Source organism: Equus caballus, chromosome 23 (genome assembly GCF_041296265.1).
Source record: "Equus caballus isolate H_3958 breed thoroughbred chromosome 23, TB-T2T, whole genome shotgun sequence".
NCBI lineage: Eukaryota > Metazoa > Chordata > Mammalia > Perissodactyla > Equidae > Equus > Equus caballus.
The window spans coordinates 30,404,709-30,427,791 of record NC_091706.1 but is presented as its reverse complement, the minus strand read 5'-3'; positions in this window follow the sequence as shown (position 1 = coordinate 30,427,791).

Sequence of the window (23,083 nt, the reverse complement as noted above, 5' to 3'; positions counted from 1 at the left end):
ATTTTGTTTTTAATGACTCATTTAAAAATGAAGCCATGTTCTACTTTAGTTTTAAGTAATAGGGAATGACATTGTCTTTGACTTTAGGAGCAAAACCTACTTGAATAGTAGAAAATTTTCTTGAAAAATGCCAGGAGTCATTTTTTTTCAGCTCAATTCTATTAGTATCTAACAGACCATGTTTAACACATTATACACACTTTATATTCAGAATAAAAACTTTTTTTATATTATATTTTAAAATAAAATACAGGAAACTATCAACATTTTAGGATAAGCAAAATATAAATGTTTGGGATATCGTATAAAAACAAAATTGTAGCAATATTATTCAAACTTGAGTTTACAAATCTTTTTTTTTAAATTGAAGCAAATTTAGTCTATTTTTTATTAGTTATTGTTCTTAATTTATTTTTCTCCTCTGTCGTTTAAATTTTTAGAGATTTTGTTTTTCTTTTCTTAGAAAATGAATTTTGCCAATTAGGAAAGCTGCTCTTTTCTCTCTTCTAGTTACAATCAATGTTTGATTTTAGAAATGGTATCTTTTAAAGATGAATTTTGCTCAGAATTTTGAAGAGTAGGGCATTTATATTAGAACTGCATAACAGGCAGTGTGAATAGATTGTATCTTGTCATGGGACCCTCGTTTCATCATCCACCATATGCAGACTCTCTTCCGCTACTGACATCTCTGCTTGTCCTGTTACCCAAAGCTCAAGCCATTCTCTGCAACTTCTCTCTCAACCTTCACATCCAATCACTCACCAATTATTAGTGATTCTTCATCTTCAGTATCCCTTTAATTTGTTTCCTATTCCAGCAACTCCTGTCTTACTACAGACCATCTGGACTATTTCAGAAATGTCTCTGTTAGGTCTCTGTCTCTGGATGCACCCTCTTTCATCCATCCTTTGCCAATAACCTTTCTGGTAAATAATATGATCATATTATTTCCCTATTTAAAGACTTTCAGTGGTTTCTGATCCACAAGATGAAGCAGTCTTTCTTTGGTTTGTCAAACAAGGCTATTAAGCATTTACCCCAATCCGTAGTTTTAGTCTCATCTCCCACCATTCCCAGTTGACTTTGGCCACACCTCCAAATGGTTCATGTTCATCAGCACTCAGAGTCTTTGTACTTGATGTTCCTTCTGGCATGAACAGGCTTCCTTTTATCTGTGCCCAGTGCTTCTTACTTAGCCTGCATTATCCATGTCACATATCAGTACCTCTTGAAACCTCCCCTTTGCTTTCAGAAGAGAAGTGTTTTACAATAAAAGAGTAGATAAGGAAACAAAAAGGCCTGTGTGGTTGATGTTGGGGAAAAATTTTTGAGTGTTGGAAATTGATTATGAGGGAGGAAGAAAAGTTTTAATGATTTCTGTTTGAAAACAATGAGACTACCTGTCATGGGGAGATTGATTTTGAAAGATATTTTGAAGTTCATTGACCATGCACTTCTTAAGAGACTGTGTCTTTAGATTCAAAATCTGTCTCTACTTCAATTATGTACCCTTCCACTACTAATACCCAGTACATAGCAGATGCTCAATATGTATGTATTAAATATATAATTGAATAGACATTCTAAGTAACTATCCAGCTATTTTATTAGAATTTCAACTAAAATTTTAGAATTCCAACTGAAATCACTGAAATGCTTCTTGACTTTCCCTCTTGAGCATAGTTCCTGATTTTAGTCAAAATCAAGTATTCCATTCAAGTGATTATCCATATTTGAATAAATGTAGCCCTGCCATAAGAATTCTCCCCCAGTGTTAGAGTAGGACTTAGCACTTCAATCCAAAGAAAATATATTCTGTTAGGCACTAGTGAAAAATATTTTGCTAAAGATTTCATAGAGGCAAAAAGAGAATAAGGGTTATGTTATTCAACTCATAATATTTTACCTTCCCACCGCTGAAAAATTCCCATCCAACATCATTTTAATGATTTCTTCTCTTACTCAGAAGCTGCCAAACTTTTGTGTCCTTTCAACGCCCCCCCCCCCCCCCCCCCCCCCCGCAAATGACTCCATTCAGCGTCCAGTCTCACTGATGTCAATGATCCCATTCTAAGTCCTTCTAGATTTGACCATTTCTCATTCTGGAGAATGTAACAGCCTCAGCTTCTCTCATTTTCTGTTCACATATCAATCAATTAATATTATCTTCCACAATGCACGATATATCCAGATTGTTCTTAGCTAAATATTCTTCTCTAGATATCAGGATCTACTTGTAAAAGATAGTTTGCAGATATATTATATTTTTCTCTAATAATTTTTTTCTCATATATAGTACAGAGACTTAAAGGATTTAAAATATGCTAGTTTAAATGCTAATAAAGAATAAAATATTTGATTTCCCCCATTCCAAACTCTGAGGCTGCTAAAGTCTGAAGAAATATGTATGTACCATAAATATTAGAAAATTCATACTTCTCAATCCATTCTAAGAAGGTCACATGTAAGCTAACTTGGTGAAACACAGAAAAGAGGTGAACCTTAGTTTTTGCATGTTTTTAACATTTTCCTCCTAAAAAAACGAAATATCTCAATTGGAGAATAGTCATCAGGAAAAAAAATCTTGCATTTGAATACATATCTTTGAGAAGTAACTGTAAATACTTTTCTTAATAGAACTAGATGACTGTGTTATATGTAGTCAAAAAGATTTCCTTGCGTATACTTTTTGAAAGCCTTTCACTATTTGTCTTTTCTAAAGAAGAATATTATTTTACAAATCCCATTGGAGTTAGCCAAATTGGACTGAAGTCTGTTTCGCTTGGAAGAAATCACAGTGACTCTATTTCAGTTCTAAAGCACATTTGAAATAAATCTATGGGCTTTCTGTTTGAATTCAGTCTCCTCATTGACCAATTCCAGCCAAAGGTAACATATTTTCCACCTTAATCTCTATAGGGCAAATTTATGTGATATTAACAATGCTGTTCCTAGAAAGTGTACTGGACAAGCTTGCTCACCACTTGGAAAATACTCAGTTGTGAGACTTTCCACAAACTACTGCTCCACTTCCATCCCTAATCCTGTGCAGTTTGACAATGACTCAGAATTATAGAAGAAGGCCATTTTAAGTCAGTGTCAGCGTATATATATATTGGGTAATGATTTCACTATATCAGTGATTTACAGTTCTGATGTAGTCAGTGTGTTAGCTTTTATTTTTATGGAGAACCAATTAAAAATATCTTTGATACTGTGTATCTCAGTATAGGACTTTATCTCTCTGGACTGTATTTTTCCCTGTAGACATATCTTCTTTTGATCTTTCTTTTCCTCTCTAGGTTTAAATTTCTGATTAGTAGTATAATGTACCAAAAAGAATTAAGGTGGATCTATAGGCCAACTGATAATCTTATGACCAAAGATACTTTTTAAATGGTGTGGTGCTTCAATATCATCTGTTTTCACTCCTTATCCAGCATGAGAAGGGAACAAGGAAAAGAAAGCTCCACACTGAGATCTTTCTATTTTCCAACCACTGTGTTAGATATATAGATCATTTAATTGTGTAAAAAATGCATTCTTATCTCTTTTTTTACACATGAATATAAAAATATCAAGATAGATTAATTTATTCAAGGTGATAGAAATACCAAATCATAACTTCAGAGTACATGCATTTTCTATGTGGCCATGAAAAACTGTTTACACATATAAGCTTTTTTTTTCATAAAGCATTGCCTGAAGAGATCATTCTTTTGTATTCTACCCAATATATTAGGTACTCTACAAAAAAAAGGGGGAGAGAGAATTTTTGAGTGCCTGTTCTGTGCCAAGCATGATCCTGAGTCTTTTAATATATAATTAATTAGGCAAATACAGCTGCTCACCTATTGTGGGGCTGGCTACTTCACTGGTCATTTTGATATTCATCACATGTCATATCATCAAGTTCTCAGACAACTCCAAGACAGGCATTAGTCTCACCAGTATAAAGGCAAGAAAGGAAACTGATTAAAGTAGGCTGCAATACCTGAATTCACACTTAGGTGTTCATGCCCACTGCCATCCATGTTCTTTCTGCCGTACAGACTCACCCTTCTCAGAACCGTTAAAGTCCATGACCTTTCCTAGACACAAAAAGATGTGGTCCTCTTGTGTGCCACCAGACAGTGCAATAATTTTGCATCTGGATGTGAAAAGTTTATTTAAAAAGTCTGTTTACCATCTGGAATCTTTCTTTTGCCACAGGCCCAGTGTCTGCAATGCTATTGGGCTTAAATTGTTTCCAGGTAAGGTTTCTGACTCCCACAAAAGCAACTTGTTTGGAGCTACCTGTAAACTGTTGGCCAAGAACAGCTCTTCTCTATCTTGGGAGACCATTCTCACCAATATAGATTACATCGGCAATGTGGGGATATGTATGGAGTAGTGAGGGAGAAAGGGAGACTTGCTTAGACAACATAGGTGCTAGAATCAGTCCTAGAAAATGGTGGCTTAACAAAGGTAGACATATATTGTCTCCACGTCCAGGTTGATGTCTCTGGATATATTCCATCTCTTGGACTAGAACAGTGGAGGAAATCAATGGTCTGATTTACTGGCATACCAAGGCAGAGGAGGGAGAGGCAATAAGAGCAGTCCATCCCATGCACAGGCAATAAGAGAGTCTATTGTCCATTGAGACTTTAAAAACAACAATAAATCTGACTTAAAAAGTCAGTCAGCTTCCTATTCACCCCACACCAGCAATTCTAAACAGCAGGAATGATAAAATGTCTCCCCACCAGAGCAGAGCACTCCCACCGTCCCTTGTTAAGACACTGGGGATGTGGACCTTCCTTTTCTCAAACCCAATTAAAAAAATTATTCAAACCAAAGCCCTTCCACCGAATTGGGGTAAAGATGCCTTATCTAGATATTAGTGAGTGTTCATTGTGTGCGTTAGCTGTTGTCTCCTTTGGATTCTATATATCAAAGGGTTCATGCAAAAGTATCTGTTACCAAAACAGCCCATGATAAATGGGACCCTAACTGTAATAAGCAGCCTTCCCTCCTCTACTGCATTGCCCCTTACGTGCACCCAGCACTTTCTAGTGCAACTGTGCTTTCACATTCATTATGTTATTTTTTCCTCATAACAACTTAGAAGAAGAAATGCTATGAAACTGGTATACTGACCCAACAGAACATACGGGGAATAACCAGACAAATTTGTTACTTCCCCACCCTGGCCATTCAAACACACTCTGAAGGGCTGGTTCTTTTCTGACCTCTGAATGAAGCCTAGCGCAGGCCCCACAGATTTCCTTGTCACTGGTAGATTTTTTAAAAGTCCAATTACTTTAAGTCATAATATGGTCTCACTTATGTCAAGTTCAGTGTCATAATAAACAACTTCAAACTTCTAACATTAAAGTAGGATCCAGTACTGGGAAAGGTGAAAATAGCTTATGTCTTCTCTGATTCCCAGTCTACAGTTACTCAGTTGACTGGCTCAGACCATCTCCATTGTTGAAGAAGAGAGGGCGTTGAGGAAACAGGAAAGGGCTTACATGCCTGGTCAGATACCCATCTGGTGTTGGTTTCCTCTGGTTGTCGCAGATGCTCAAAGCTTGCCTTTTCTCATAGGGCACTTTGATGGGTGTGTCAGAGTCCCTCTAACTTGGGAAATTACCACCTGCAATCCATTTGAAGTAGGTGAATACTTCCACTCCAGTTGGTTGCTTATCATTTCTTCTTTGTATCTAGGTCTTCAGTATATATATCCTGACATTTTTTGCTGAGGTCTTCTCACCCCTTAGATGGCCTTTTTGGTTGTGTTTTAGAGAGGCTAGCAACCAGGTACCTTTGACTCACCATCATCCCTGTTTTCATTTAGCTGCCTGAACATAGTCCATACTGTGGACTATATATTTATAGCACCCCTCTAAACTGTAAGGCACACATATCACACCCACTATCTAGTCTCCTTGAAACCCTTCTCACTAACCTTGAGATACAACTAAAGTATCCCATGCTACTCTCCATGGGCGTGGAGGAAATCCTCTCATATTAACAACTATCCCTAAGGAAATCCTCCCTCTAATCTCCAACTCCCCCTGTAGTGGCCAACTGTAATCCTTTTATACCCTAAAGTCATTGATAAAGATTGCACAAGGGCAGACATATTGCAAAACTAGGTTGTCCCTACAGCTCTGCACGTCCCGTCTAGATGTTTCAGCATCTCACTTTGAAAGGTAGGAGTGATTGGCCTCTATGTCTTGGTCCTCATTGTTAACCCAGCCTGAAAAAAATCCATTTTAACATGTGGTGACAATTATTATCCACATTTTACATAAAAGAAAACAGAGGCTCAGAGAATTTAAGTCATTAGGTCAAATAGTTGATGTGCAGCTAAGGAAGGGCAGACCTCTCTGTCACTGATTCTCAGGCGACCGTCAGCTTCACCAGACCACACTGCATCAGTATCAACATGACAGCCCAAACTACAGATTTAATTCCTGGGGAAATCCAAATTCAAACTTAGAGTGAAATCTCCAAGCCTGCTTAGTCTTAAAATCCAGGCCACTGACTGACTTAATGTCTTAATGTTAAATTAGTTTAAGAGAAACTACATGGAGCTCACAAACTTAAACTTCCCAGGTTGGTGTCTTTCTATTTCAGATTGCTCTTGGAGAAAAGAAACCAGCACACTCTGACCTCAGAAGGCCAGTGAAGAGTCTTAGTTTAAAGTTTCTGAGTGTGTGGATTCCTTGGTGATCAGCATAATAGGATCCCAGCATTAGTTTATGGATTGTTTTAGAGGCATATTTTTAATCTCACACTACGTTCTCATTGGGACTGTAAGGATGTGAGCTGGAGGGGTTAAAAATTTCACAGCATTTTGAGGACAGAAGGAGCTCCTGTGTCCTGGTACATATTTCCTCTCTCAATAAAGTAGGCTTTTATTTCCCAGGCCGATGGGAGCAATTATGAGTGTACACTTGCCCACTTTTGAGATTCCTGTGTATCAGCCACTTTAGATATGGATTCTGAAGATAGACGGATAGATGATAGACGTATCACAGCTCCACTGGGTTACCGAGTTATTGCGTTATGAGTATTTAATTCATCACTTCTTAAAGCTCTCCGAGATGACTGAATTGTAGGAGGCAGCATGCACTAAAACAACCTCTCCCAGTTTGATGTTCTGCCGCTTCTCTTTTCAAAGTTGCCACAAGAGACTAGCAATGCACTGGCATATGTGATTCTTTGCCCCAAATGCTTATATTCCCAAAAATGAATGACCCATTAGGCAAATCCTGGAACTGAAACAAAACCAGTCAAAGTAATGCAGAACACGCTAGAAGGCTGAGATGAGATTCTTTCCTGACTTCCTTAACAGAATGTGGTAAATATCTTCCAAGCTCTTATATTTTTAACTCACAGAAAGAAAAAAATTGAAAGAATAAAAAAGAGGAAAAAAGCTTTTTACTCAAAGTTTAATTAAAAGAAAGTGTAATAAAAACGAAATAAGCACAAAAACAAGAAACTATAAAATGCAAATGCATTTTCTTGTGCACATAGTTTTCTTCTACAGGAGCGTATTAAAATTAGTATTCAGATCTATGGGACAGAGATTCTATTATTAAAGCAACTGAAGAGTTTTAATATTATAAATATGTATGACTTTGTGAAACTGTAAGAAATATATTCTGCTCAAAGTTCTACTAATGCTGAATATTTTAATGAAACTTAATGCGTTTTTATACAAGTGGTATAAATTATCCACTTTAAAATTAGATAAAAACTATTTGAGAAATAATTATAAGTATGTGTTCATTAGATCAGAGTTGGAGGACTGCTGGATAAGGGCATTGGGTCAAATCCTTCATCTGCCTCCAGGCACTCAATTCCACAATAATGCCCTTAAGCATATTATGGCAATTGAATTTCAATATTTAGAGAATTCTAATTCATTTCCACTCCTCCTTCACAAAACTCAGCCATTCATGGAAAGTACTTTTTTTAAGTGTAATTCTTTTCTTCCACTTGGCCAGCAATCTAGCCCTCTGTGAGTCTCAGCTCCCCACTGAGGGCCAGTCAGGAGCTGGCCTTTTCTAGATGATAGCGAATGTTGTTCAGATTGTAGTGTATATTTGTTAGAGGCCTGGCTTTATCCCTGCTTTAAGTTAATCACGAATGATCTTCCTCTCTGTCTTACCAGCAAGCCTCCTATGAGTCCACTGCAAATTGTCAGTACAGTCTGTATAAATAGCTAACCTGCTTAAATCTTTTTTCACCAACACCTGCACTAATACTGATTACTAGAGGCACAATTACATTTTCATTGTGCTTAGATATATTTGGTTTTAAAATGCTATTTCTCTTCTAAATCTTTTTCTATTTCTCCCTCACTGTCTTCATTTTTGTACAACACTGACCCTTATTTCCCTCTACTAAATCCTGATGGTAGTGTTAGTGAAAGATGGACCATATATGCCAGAAACTGTGCAATTTAGTACAGGCACAATTTTTGAGTTGTAGTGTATTTATTCTTCAGAAAATATACATATTACATATCTCCATCTATCTCGATGTATATCTATCATCTATCTATATATCTATCTAGTTATTAAAACACATTTCTCAGTTTGCAAACTATCTGGATGACTATTTCTAGACCTAAAGTAATAACAGTTGTTCATTTTTAAGGAAAAAAATACTGCTTTGACACTAGCATATTTTGTGTGAAGAACACTGTTTTTGTTTTTAAAAAGACTCATTCTAAAAAGACCATTCACCACATAGCAATCTAAATTGAGCATTTTCTAACCTGTGGTACTAATCTGAGTGAGAAAGAGCATGGAAGAGGATGTGTGTGGGAATGACCTGAGAACATTTTCAAATATCTCAGCTTAACCCTCCTCCTCCCTGACAGTAACATGTCAGGTTTCTGGGGATGTATGCCTTTCTGTGCATATCAGAATATCAGAATCTGTGCCGGGAACAGGTAGGTGGGGAAGGATGTGCAGGGCATTTGATAGTTTGAAAAAACCTTCCCAGATGGTTTTGATACAACTCTTCTCTTGCCTCCTGTCTATGAAAACCAGCAGTCTAGGTTTTGTATAGAGAAAATCTATACAATTTTGAATCCTATGTTGGCTCCAATGCAAAAAAATCATTTGCTATGTTTGGGAATTTGAGAATAGAGAAGGGAGAGGAGGAGAGGATATGCTTGCCCAACTCTGTCCATTCTTAAGCCCTTAGCCTCAAGGGTTCTCTTCACATGGGTGGGATCTTTTTGACTTACCAAGGTTAGATTCTCCTCCAGGGTTGAGATTTATTTCATTTCAATTTGCTTCTGTTTTGAAGGACTCCTAGTGTGTTCTCAACATTGCATCTTTACTTTGACTTTGGATTGAATAAAAAATGCTTGCACTTCAGACAATGGAACTTATTGTTATTGTTATTATTGTTTTTATTATTATCATCATCTTGGTTATTAATGATTTTGGTTTGAAAAATAAGGGCAGCTTACATTAAAATATATCTTTTGCTGGCACTTTCTTGGCTTTTGCCAACATTTAAGAAATGTTTGTCTTTTTAGTTTTACCACCCAAATAGCAAATGTAATGATAGTAACTGGGATAATATTGTTTTTATTTAGTGCCTTATTTTTGGCAATGTGCATTCACTTACATTATCTCTTTAATTCTCCTAACAGCATTGTCTAGAATGCTTCATATGTCCCATTTTATAGCTGAGAAAACTAAGGTTCAAATGGTTAAAAGACTTTCCCAAAGCTATTCCTCTGTTACGTGGCAGAGACTGAAACTTAGATCTTCTGATATAAAATCAAAGTTTAAGTCACAATGAAAATATTTTAACTTGGACTTCCTGAAAGTACAATAAAACTGTCTTTGAAGTACCAAATCTTAGTATTTTAGTAAATGTCAATTGTCTTTCTTTTCTCTCATCATCCTTTGGGAGCTTTAGGCTCTCTCTCCCTTTAGGTTTCTGGATAACATTGGTCTGGGAAATTACATGTGTTTCGTGTGACTTTAACATTTCTGTAACATTATTACAAAGATATAACTTGATAAGAGTTTCTTTATTCAGTCCCAATGAACATAGTTAGATATGCATCTGATTGCCATTTAAATAGCAAAAATTTATGCAGTGACCTAATAAAGAAAGACAAAAAGTGTTGCAAAGAAAATGCTGACAGCTACAATGATTTGACTAACTTTTGTTTCTTCCTCTATTACTTCCTGGAAAAGATTCCAAGACCTTTCATATGCCAAGTCTTTTGCTCACTAAAGCTAAATCTCACCTTGACCCTAAAGCATAAAGATTTGAAAGAAAATCCATGTGGCCAAAAAGACAGCGGTAATACACACTTCCTTTATCTTAACCATTTCAAGAGTAATCAGGTTCACACCTCAACAATGACCTATCTAAAAGAAAAGAGATGTGATGACAGGTCCAGTGATTTGACAAGGAAGTGCTAATAGCTTAGAGTTATTTTCATTGGTTTGTTCTCTCTTGCTGGAAAGAGCCTGTCCAGATCTGAAATCAGCTATATGTTCAAGCTTCAGCCTGTGACAGGAAAACTCCTGGCCTGAGATAGCGTGGTGATTGAAAGCAGAGCAGAGCTGTCCCTGAAGTCTGTTCCTTTGCTGCTTAAAGAAACGTTGTTCACCTTGCAAGGAACCTCAAAGAAGGTACAGCCCAGCACTTATCCAAATGTCTTCTCTAATCTCAGGAATTTACAAAAATCAAGATTCTTAGACTCTACGCCAGACCCATTTAATCTAAATTTCCGTGGGCTGGCCCTTAGAATCTGAATTTTTAACAAATGTAACTGATTCTAATACGCACTGAAGTTCGAGAACCCCTAGTCTAGATCAGGATTCACTTTAGATATAAGGGAATTGAGATCCTGAAAATAATTTCTTGCCCAAGGTGGTATACACGGACAGAATCTGAAGTGTTTCTAAAGCCCAGATATTCAGATGCCTAGTTCAGCCAGTTTTATTCAAAGCTACAAATTTTGGTCTCCTTTGATCCTTTCCAGACTGAGTAGGAGAAATCAATCAGAAATTAAGTGCCACAGTTCTAGCAGCTAGATTCTATTTTTTTTGTGTTCTGAGGTTATTATTCATGTTTCCATAGACTTCTGAAACTCCTCAGAACACTGAAATTGTAAATATCTTCAGCAAACCCTTTAAAATTTTGGATGTCACTGTACAAGTGTTAAGATTTCTCCAATTCCTTAAGAATTATTACATCTGAGCAATTTGTCTGTGTGCGCGAAGTGCAAAAGGCAATGGAATGCAAGCCAAATATACAGAGAAAAGAGGCAGCTCTTACAAGTTTCTTTCTTTTTCCTTTTCCAATAATTGTGGCCATTCCATGCTTTATAGAGGAGGCCCTGAAAGAAGGGAGTAAAAATTCAAAAATAATGTGGTTCAAACTTTAGCTTGGGGTGGTCATTCCAAGGAATTGACATGTGCATTGTGACCAGATGTATTGAGAGGGACTTGGGCAGTAAGATTGCATTGGGGTTAGAGTGATGCTGTATAAGTAGAAGGGAGTAAGATGTAGGGACTGTTGCAAAATCTCAGACTGGTTCCCTGAACTTAAGCTTTTCACTACCTGAACTGTCTGCGTGCTTGTTTCCATCAGTATATTATAATAATATAACATATATATTAAATATCTAAATTTAATATATAATATAATAAAATCTCATAATAATGTAATATATAATAAAATATATAATATAATATGTTTATATAAAATAATATATATAAATAAGTAATGTCTAGTAAAATATTAGGTATATTTTATATTAGAATAAAATGTTGGAAATTATAAAATATTCCACCTCTGAAAGCTCAGATCCACATGCAATAGCAAGACCATCAATATGACATTGTATGGCCTGGTGATTTATTGTCACTATAATCAATCGTACTGGTTGCTGAGTCACTCAATTCAAGTTTACCTATGATCTTCAGCTAGCAAGCTAACATCCCTCCATTTGGCTTTGTGATACTATGTCTGCATTGATTTGATGAACACATGTATGCTGGTTTTGCTACAATTGAAAGAAAAAATTCTTTTGAAAGGAAAATCTTTGTAGATGACCAAAACTTCTTCTGTGGAAATCTGTGGTTTTGTATGGTGCTATAAATGCAAAAATTCATCTTCATTTAAGAGCTTGAGTGGAACAAAGTTAGGTTGTAACATCAACAAAACAAATGCATGTGGTAGAAAAATTACCTTTAACAAGTTTTTTTCCAGATACAAGATGTTTGAAAGGATATATCAATAGGTACCAAAGGCTTTTCAAAAAGATAGTCACTGGGACACTCTAGTGGCATAACCCTAGTGGACAAGATGTGCATGCAAGAACATATTATATAAAATTGTGTAAGGAAGACCCAGTGTTAAGAGTTCTGTTCAAATTCACTTTGTCCCTTTCCTTCTCCTTTTTAAACTTTGTATTGAAACTTACACACTAATAATAAAAGAGATTTTTTTCTGTATTTATAATTACCTTTGCTGTTAAGAATTTTTGGACCTGTTGCTCACTCTCATGACACGTTATTTACAAAGAATAAGAAGCAGGATGCCAGAATAAAATTCTTCTCTGACAATCTGTTAAAAACTGGAACCAAAACTCAGGTAGTAAGGTTCAAAAGTGTGGTTAACATTTTTTCCTTCATCTTTCCATTCCTGGAATATGGCCAGGACCAGAAGCAGCAGTGTTGAAATGCTATGAAAAAGAATGTTTCCTCTGTATTGCTGGCCTGATTGAAAGCAGAAAGTACACGGACTTTTATGAGATTCTGTCCAAATGAGATTCTGGCCCAATTTTATGGACCCCTGAGATTGAACTAAACTGGGAATCAGAACTTGAGTTTCCCTACTGGAGTTATTAGGTAATAAATTATTTATGTGGTATGCTCTCTTTTGCACTAGGGTGTGCCCTTTCATTGCATTGGTTGCTTCTTTGGGCTGTAGAAGTGTAGTATTATCAAAATGTCCCCCCTCTCCTTAATTTCCTGCTGATCTTTGTCGTATTTCCTTGACCATTTTATAGAAAATAATTTCAAAACTATCACTTGTACACCTTTTGCCAACAATTATGTTGAAAATCTGTTTATTGGAATACTCAGTTAATGGCAAAAATAGGGGCCAAGAAGGAATAGACAACTCATTTAACTCAGGATAGTGTCTAGAAATTTCACTGGCTGAAAATATTTGCTCTATTGTGAGCTAATGCCCATGACTGAGAATGTTCGGTACTGTCTCTAAATACAGGCTCTTGCTGGCTAACCATGTATAATTGTTCTCAAGGTAAGTGGGTCATTTGATCGGACTTGAAATTTAAATCTACTAAATCTCTTTATTCAAACTTCCTCCATTCAATTTTATATTTTTGTATTAGTTATTTATTACTACATAACAAATTTCCCTAAGACTTAGCCCCTTAAAGTAACAATTGTTTGTTATCTCACAGTGTTTCTAAAGGTCAAGAATTCAGGGAAGGCTAAGACAGGTGGTGTTGTCTCAGGGTCTCTCATGAGGTTCCATTCAACCTGTTAGTTCAGACTAAAGTCATCTGAAGCTTTGTCCAAAGCTAAAAGATCTGCTTACAAGCTCACTTGTGGCTACTGGCAGGCTCACATAGCTTCTCCTCAGGGCTGATCACAACATGGCATCTGGTTTTCCTCAGGGTTAAAGATTGGAGAGAGGTTGAATCCATCCTGTCTTTTATGACCAAGTCTCTGAGTTGTACACTGTGATCTTCACCTTATATTTATTACAAGTAAGTCATGAAATCAGTTTACACTTGACTGGAGGAGGCAGAGATCATTGGCGGACATCATAGAAGCTGCCGACTGCAATCTTCCCTCTGGCCCCAATGATCCATATCTCCCTCCTAAGAAAAATATGGTCATACCTCCAAAAACCCCCAAGTCATCCTATTACAGATCAGCTCAAAGTGCAGGATCTTGTCATATTAATCAGGTCCAAGAGAGGATAAGTCTCCTTTTGTGAACTAAAGAAGCAAGTTTTCTGCCCTCTACGTACCCACGTGGTAAGGCAAAGCACATGGAATAACTGCCATAGGAACTCCTGTTCACAAAGGAGAGGGAGGGGGGAAAAGGCTGCACACAAGAGTCTTTGGACCATAGCAGTTCTCTCATGCTCAGTTACTCCTCCTCTGGAGTTGTTCTCCATTGTTCTTAATTCTGGACTATTGGCTCGTTCCCCATCCACCTGAGTCATCCTTCGTTTTCCGTGAAAGGTAGCATGTGTCTGCAGCTGACCAGTTTCTTAGCCTGCTTTCTGCCAGTAGAATTTTGGAAATTTAATAGCCTCTTCTCAGTTTGTACTGTCTCTGTTTCTTCTAGTCCAAACTGGCAGGGTTTCCATTGATATAATTCTTTTAAAAAGTTTATGGGTCTTCTGTGAATCTCATTTGGGTCCAACACTTTAGAGGAAACCATACCCACAAATCTCTTAGAGATAAGCCCTTCTCTGCTTTGGACGTCTGGTGAAGGACAATGCTTTAAACTTCTTAGCAGCTTGATTGAGAAAATCTGTTAGTTGAACCTTTAAAATATTTAGAGAGTCTTTTATCTAAATGAACGGAGTCTAAGCAACTGCCTTTGATGTTTCTAAAGTCTTAACAAAAGATTTTATAGTCGCGACTGTGGTGTCATCTGTAGACTATGATTTCCCAAAAGTTCCCTGAGTTTGACCTTTACTCAGAAGCCATTTCTTAATTTTAGCATTGTTTGCCATCTGGAGAGACTGAGAATTTTCACAACCAGCCAGAGCTGACTTCTTTTTGTTTAATAGTCCTTCCTTTAGCTTATGTATTGCCTCTCACATTGCACTATTAGCAGCAAGATGAAACCAGATGGCAACTTCAACACTGTCTGGTTGGAAATCTTAGCAAGATCACCTACCCCCAGTGCAATGTTCAAAATTCTATAAACAGTTGTATCCAAAGCACTTTAAGCTTCCATTAACCATTTTTCCAAAATCTTTCCAGCTTCTGACCACTGCTTGGTTCTAAAGCCACTCCAAAAAAATATAGTTTTTTCTCGACAGTATTGGGTACCAAAATCTGCATTAATGATCTCTTGCCATGTAACAAATTAACCTAACATTTAGCAGCTTAAAAACACAAGAATTTATTATTTAACCCAGTTTGTGCAGATAAGGAATCCAAGGATGGCTTAGATGGGTGGTTCTGCTTTCGAGTCTCTCATGAAGTTGCACCGAGGATGTTGGCTGAGGCCATAGTCACCTGAAGCTTTTCCTGGGGCTGGAGAATCTAATCCCAAGCTCACTCAAATGGTTGTTGGCAAAAGGTCTCAGCTCCTTGACACGTGGCTCTCTCCATAAGGCTGTACATGACATGTCAGCTGGCTTCCCTCAGAACACATGATCAAGGATTAGTTGAGAGGTACACCACACTGCATTTTATGACCTACGTTCTGGGCCCACTTCTGCCTCATTCTGTTTGTTATAAATCAGTCAATAAGTCAAGCCCACACTCAGCAGGAGGAGATTAGACAGAATCTGAATACCAAAAGGCAAAGATCATTGGGGTCAATTTTGGAGCCTGGCTACCTCAATTGCAGTAAAAAAATTTCAATTTACTTTAGGAAACTGGTTTATTCTTACATTGAATTGTTAAGGTTATTATATTCAATATTATATATATTCTTTATATAGCATGTAGAGTACCTCAGAAAGAAAACAGAGTTAATAGATTGGTGTAATTGTGTGGCATCACTTTTAGATCTCTTTTTGATATTGAGGTATAGCAATAGCTCATAATTGACAGTGCTGCAAAATTTTCCCCTTTTATCCAATACCTCATTTGGTCATTACAATAAGATCATGAGGTGGATGGGATGGGTGTCATCTCCTATTTCTAGATGAGAAAAACTCCTAGGATCTTAAATATTTTGTCAAATTGTGTAGAAATAGAGCCCAACTCTTAGAGCTGCATTCCTCTAAGATAGTCAACATTAATAGAAGCCTATATGCATTTCTGCTGTTTCAACACCACATTCTATCCAAACTGGGGTGAACAATCTGAGAATAAAAGGGAGGTTGCAAACTTTTAACAAGACTGCTTCATCTGTATTCTGAAATTATGATAAATGATTTTGGAAGCAATATATAATGTAATATTCTTAACTCCTACTGAATATAAAATGTATTTTATCATTAATGCTATTTTATACACTTAAAATGTTGATTTAAAACAACTTTATATATTTAGGGAAAGATATTTTCTCTGTTTTTCTCTTTAATATCTTTTTCCTCCCTTCTTAAGTTTCACTTACTGGTTTTAGAAAATTTTTTCAAGATCAGTGATTCTCAACTATGAAGTGTCTTCATCAATATACCAAAGGGAATTTATTACTACTATTAATGAAAATACCATCATGTTTTCTAGATGTAAATTTAAAGTAAATTATGTGGGAATCAAGATTAATTCTACCATAACACTACTTTGATTTGCTGACATTCTGATATAGATAGATTAGATAGTTTAGATAGATAGGTCGACAGATAGGTAGGTAGATGATAGATAAAGCTTATGTTGGAATTAGAGTAGCTTATACATTAAAAAGCACATGTAGGGGCTGGCTTCGTGGCCGAGCGGTTGAGTTCGTGCGCTCTGCTGCGGCGGCCCAGGGTTCGGATCCTGGGCGCGGACATGGCACTGCTCGTCGGGCCACGTTGAGGCGGCGTCCTACATCCCACAACTAGAAGGACCTGCAGCTAAGATATACAACTATGTATGGGGGGTTTGGGAAGATAAAGCAGAAAAAAAATAAGGCACATGTAACTTGCAGACTATATTATCTATGCTACAGTCCGTAATAAGTAGTCATTACTAATACATAATGAGTTCAATGCATAAAGCTAAGTTCAAGAATAATAAACAATTATTCCTGAAAATGCCCTAAGTAGCCAATAAACTGCATTTAGTATACTATATACAATTCTTTATTGAGTCCAAGAGTATTAATTTTTTTTTCATTATAAGAAATAGATTCCTGCTTCTAACTCATGTGTATGTATGTGTGTACACAACTGATCACAGGAATTACCTTTAGCCTGACGTGAGGCTCACACTGAGTTGGAGGTGACAGAGTGGTGGGGTGGGGTGGGTGATAACTGGGTCATAGGTAGATAGGGACAGCAAACTCATACTTGTTCACTCTGAGGCTTATATGGGCTGAATGGCAAACAGAAATCTATAGCACTATTTGTATTTTTTATTTTGCTTTATTTTCCTCTCTCGTTTTTTGGTTTTGCAAAGTGGCTAGTTGTGTCAGCATATGTTCATTGAACATATGAGGTTAAGGCTTTGTATCATTAGCTGTGATGTTGATTGCAAATTATTACAGTTCTTAAATTCAGTGCAAAACCTTTTCAGGTTTTCTTAAAGTATTACTAAGTCCTCGGAAATATAGGAAGCCTGTGAACATTACCTGTCACGTATGTTGCTGCATTAGGAAGCAACTACTGGTACTACTAGGTACTACTGGTACTACAAGAAGTTACTCAGACTTTGATGTTGTGTCCTTGGGAAATAACAGTTTCCTCATAGGATATCTATCTTAGGCAGAAAAAAAAGGTGGTTGTGGAGGGATACAGAGAAAGTCTCTGAATGTGGCCAATGTCATATTACTTTTATTTTCTGAAGCTTCTGTGTTTTCTCCATTTGTCATATAGTCCAATTTGAGTGTAGACTTAGCTAGCATAGGGTGATAGGCCTCAATTTGGTAAAGCAGGCTGTGAAGGTACAGTCTCTCACAGAGAGCGGTGGTGTCAAAACGCCAACACTTGAGAAGACTTCCCTTTCTGGTACTTACAACTATTAAACTATTGCTTTCAAACGTGAGTGGGGAAAGGATGTTTCTGTGGTGTTAGCTTTAATTTTCTTTGCTTTTTTCTTCTAAGCAATGAGTTATGTTGAAATTATCATGATTATGACCTTTTTAGTGAGCAATAGAATGAACAGAAAACCATGCTTGACTAAAATACTAAATCAAACACTCATTTAACTTGAAAACCCTCATTCTGAAGAGAGTTCAAATACCTGAGAGTTTGTGCTCCAGGAGTTGAAAGCAACCGAGTATCCATGTGTGTAAGTCAAGAGGAAGAGAGTAGCTACATCTAAGAAATTCATCAAATGACTTTACCTTTTATATTTCATGTCTCTAGTTTATGTCAAATGCATATCTCCATCTCATATCTTAGTTTTTATGGTGTTTTCTTTGTAACTTATATGCATAGAAAAATATATTAATATATTTTATAAATTATATATTTATGTTTTATAAATTTAAAGATGTAAATCTATCTATATATTTCCATATATTATATATACCTAGTTATTTTAATATACTAAATTATTAAGTGGTGCTTATTAAATATATTGTTTAAATATATATCACATATTTATATAACATAAGATATCAAATTATATTTAGCTTTTATATATGTTAATAATATTCAAAATGTATATTAAAATATTAATCTGTATCATTTTGTATATGGTGTATATTAATATATTAAATATAATATCCAATATGTTTGGTATATAATATATAAAATAGTCAAATATTAAATATATGTATTTAATTTAAAATATATTTAATATAGAACTATATGTAATGTATATTCGATTTAAGTTGTTATAAAATTAAATATAAAATGTATATTTAAGTATGTTCATATTAGATATTATATATTATGTTACATATTATATATAGTCATGAAAGTGTTAAAAAATACAGTAAATTAAAGTATTTCAAAAACTATGCATGATTTAAATAAATCCATAAGGCTCTTCCATCTTTCCTATAAATCTTAAAATTTTCAAGCTTCATTTATCTAATCTAGTTTCTTTTTAATTTTAGCAAGAATATGTTATTTTTTTCACAAGTACCATTTTCTTGCCTTGGTTTCTTTGCTTTGCTTTCTTCTGAGTAAAAGACTATCTTACTGAATGTCCCATAGAGTTTTATAGAGAACATAAATTGTTTATAATTTTGATCTTTTTTTTTAAGAGGAGCTTCATGTATAAACAAATGCTAAATGCTGGGTTGAGCTCTATTGGCTTCTTTATTTTAGGATTTCTCAGAGAGTTCAATAACTAGTGTATATTATGAATTACAAAATGTGAGGTATAGTATTTTGAATGTTTTGTATAAACATTTTTTTTTTTTTTTTTTTTTTTCCTTTTTCTCCCCAAAGCCCTCCCGGTACATAGTTGTACATTCTTCGTTGTGGGTCCTTCTAGTTGTGGTATGTGGGACGCTGCCTCAGCGTGGTTTGATGAGCAGTGTCATGTCCGCGCCCAGGATTCGAACCAACGAAACACTGGGCCGCCTGCAGCGGAGCGCGCGAACTTAACCACTCGGCCACGGGGCCAGCCCCATTGTATAAACATTTTTTGATCTCAGAACATCTTCTCATTTTCTTTCTCTTTTTTCCAGAAGTATTTTTCATTATTATTATTCGTGCATGGAAAACATTGTTCTTCCTTCAAAGTTTATTTATTCATAACATTCTGAGCTTCACAACTTGGGATATTTGAACAATCCACTACAAATTGACCATATTTCAAAATCATTTCGTGTATATATTTCTGCACTAAACCTTATATTCAAAACCATATAAGGGTACAATGAAATACAAATGCTTATAGTAAAAATTTACATAGTGTTAATTCCAAAAATGGTCTTATTTAAATCTCCCTTGTATAAGATTAATGTTAATGTCTCTACTATGTCAATATGAGAAGCTAGGTGATTTGTCCAAAGTTACAGCTAATAAGTGGTAGAAGCAGGGTGTGAACTCAGATGTTGTTTTTCCGTGTTTAGTAATCCATCCACCTATCGAATACACTTAAATGTGTTACATGAAACATACATGCCCATATGCACTTTGCCTAATTCCTCACTGCTCCTGATTATTTTGGGGAGGTAAGAAGTCTAGAATACTTGAATGAAATTGACGTCATGAAAAAATACTGCCTCCAGGTGTGCTTAACAAAAATACAGCAGTTGTTTAGTAATTTTGTCTTGCATTCATATAGCGGATTTCTAGGATAGCATTTCATTCACTACTGAAATATAACTCTCTGGTGTTAAATAGAGCAATAGGTCAACAACATATACAATATCATAACATGATTGTTGACAGAGTGTGAGAAAAATAAACTCACTAAAAGGAATTCTAAGAAAATTCTACAAATGCCAGTTAAAATTAAAACAGAACTGGTAAAGGAAAATGTTACATGTCTTGGGGCATAGCCAAACTATACATTTTTCATTTGACAAACTTGACATGGCTTTCTCAAAGTCAGCAAAATTCTATAACAGGATAGCTTTAAAATTGTAAGTCAGACTCATTGTTTGAGGCCAGTATTACCCTGATACCAAAACCAGAAAAAGAAACAGATAAATGTCTCTTGTGAACTTAATTTTAAAAATATCCACAAAATATAGGAAATTGAATCCAGCAAAATATGAAAAGACTTTCACATCAAGTCCAAGAGAGATTTATTCTAGTTATACAAGGATGCAGCAAAGTTCTAAAGTTAATCAGCGTAGTCCATCATTTCAATAGGCTAAAGAAGAAAGATCATGTGTGTATAGAAATTTATATAAAAAAGCATTTGACAAAATTCAACATCCATTCAAGATAAAAAACGCAGTAAAGTAGAAGTAAAGAACTTCCTCATTGATTAAAATTGATTATTTAAAAAACTGAAGTTAATATCATACTTAATGTTGAAATAGTGAATACTTTCCCCTTAACGTGGGGAAGAAGATAAGAAAGTCTTGTATTTGACATAGTACTGGAAATTATAGCCAGCATAATAAAGCAAGAAAAAGAAATGTAAGAAGATTGGAAAGGAAGAAATCAAATTGGGCCTATTAGCAGATACCATGATTGTCGATGTAGAAAATTTGAAGGAATCTCCAGAAGAATTCCTAGAACTAATATATGAGTCCAGCAAGATTGATTACAGGGCAAATGCTGCATGATTCCCCTTCATGAGTCATCTAAAATAGTCAAAAACATAGAATTAGACAATAGAATGGTGATTACTAGGGAATGGCAGAGAGAGGATGTAGGAAGTTGTTGTTCAATAGGTATAAAGTTAGAATTATCCAAGATGAATAAGTTTCAGAGATTGCTGTACAACATAGGCCTATAGTTAACAATAATGTATTGTGCACTTAAAAATTTGTTAAGAAGGTACTTCTCATGCTAAGTGTTCTTACTACAAAACAGAAAAACAAAAGGATAGATTGAAACTGGAGCTGATGAGTACGTTTATTACCTTGATGGTGGTGATGGTGACATGAGTGTATACATATGTCCAAACACACCAAATTGTATACATTAATTATGTGCAGATTGTTGTAGTCCAATTAAACTCAATACAGCTGGAAAAAAAATACCCTTGAAGCCAGTAGAAAAAAATATCAATTGTGTTTATACATACTAACAATGAAAGTGTAGAAATCAAAGTTAAAATTGTATTTTCTCCAAAGAAAGTGAAATACTTTAACTAAATCTAACAAAACATGTATAGGATCTCTATGCTGAAAGTTACACAATGCTTATGAAAGAAATTAAAGCCAAAAGCATAGAGACATAATGTGTTTATCAACTTGAAAATTCAACATTAGCAAAGATGTCAATGCTCCCCAAATTAATCTATAGTTTTAATGCAATGCCTATCAAAATCTCAGCAAAGATTTTTGTAGACATAGACAAACTTATCCTAAAAATTATATAGAAAAGCAAAGTTCCCAGAATAGCTTAAACAATTTTTTAAAAAAAGAATAATATAGTGGAAAGAATCTCTGTAATAGATGTTAAGGCTTACTATCTCATAGTAACATTTCCATATAGTAACATAGATACAGCATTAAGACTGTGGTATTGTCAGAGGGATAGAGACATTGATCAATGGAACAGAATAGAGGACCCATAAGTAGACCCACTGATTTTCAAGTAAAAGGCAAAAGCAATTCTATAGAGGAAGAAGAGCTTTTTAACAAATAGTTCTGTTGCAATTGGACATCCATAGACAGAAAAAACAGAAAAAAGAAAAAAAAAACCTTAATCTAAATCTCACACCTTATACAAAGATTAACTCAAAATGAATCACAAACTTAAAACTACAAAACTTTTATAAGGAAACATAGGAGAAAATCTTTGGGACCTGGGATTAGCTAAATAATTCTTAAACTTGACACCAAAAGCATGATACTTAAAGGGAAAAATTGGTAAATTGGACCTCACAAAAGTTAAAACTTCTGCTTGTTTAAGAGAATAAAATGACAAGCTAGAGATTGGGTAAAAATATTTTCAAACCATATATCTGATAAAGGACTTGCATCTAGAATATAATGAACCCTCAAAACGCAACAATTAAAAAAAGTTTTGGGGCTGGCCCCGTGGCCGAGTGGTTAAGTTCGCGCGCTCCGCTGCAGGCGGCCCAGTGTTTCGTTGGTTCGAATCCTGGGTGCGGATATAGCACTGCTCATCAGACCACGCTGAGGCAGCGTCCCACATGCCACAACTAGAAGAACCCACAACGAAGAATATACAACTATGTACCGGGGGCTTTGGGGAGAAAAAGGAAAAAAATAAAATCTTTAAAAAAAAAAAGTTCCAATTAGAAAATTGGCAACAGACTTGAACAGACATTTCACTGAAGAAGATATACAAATGACAAATAAGCACATGAAAGGATGCTCAACAAATTAACCATTCGGGAAATTGAAGCCAAAATGAGAGTTTAGATGTAGTGATAATTATATTTAATGACAGTGATATTAGAATAGCTAAAATAAAAAGTAGTAATAACATCAAATGCTTGTGAGGATGCTGAGAAAGTGAATCATTCATATGTTGCTGCTGGGAATGTACAATAGTACAGTCACACCGGAAAACAGTTTGGCAGTTTCCTATAAAACTAAACATGCAACTTCCACACAACCCAGCAATTACTCTCTTGGGAATTTATCCTAGAGTAATGAAAGCTTACGTT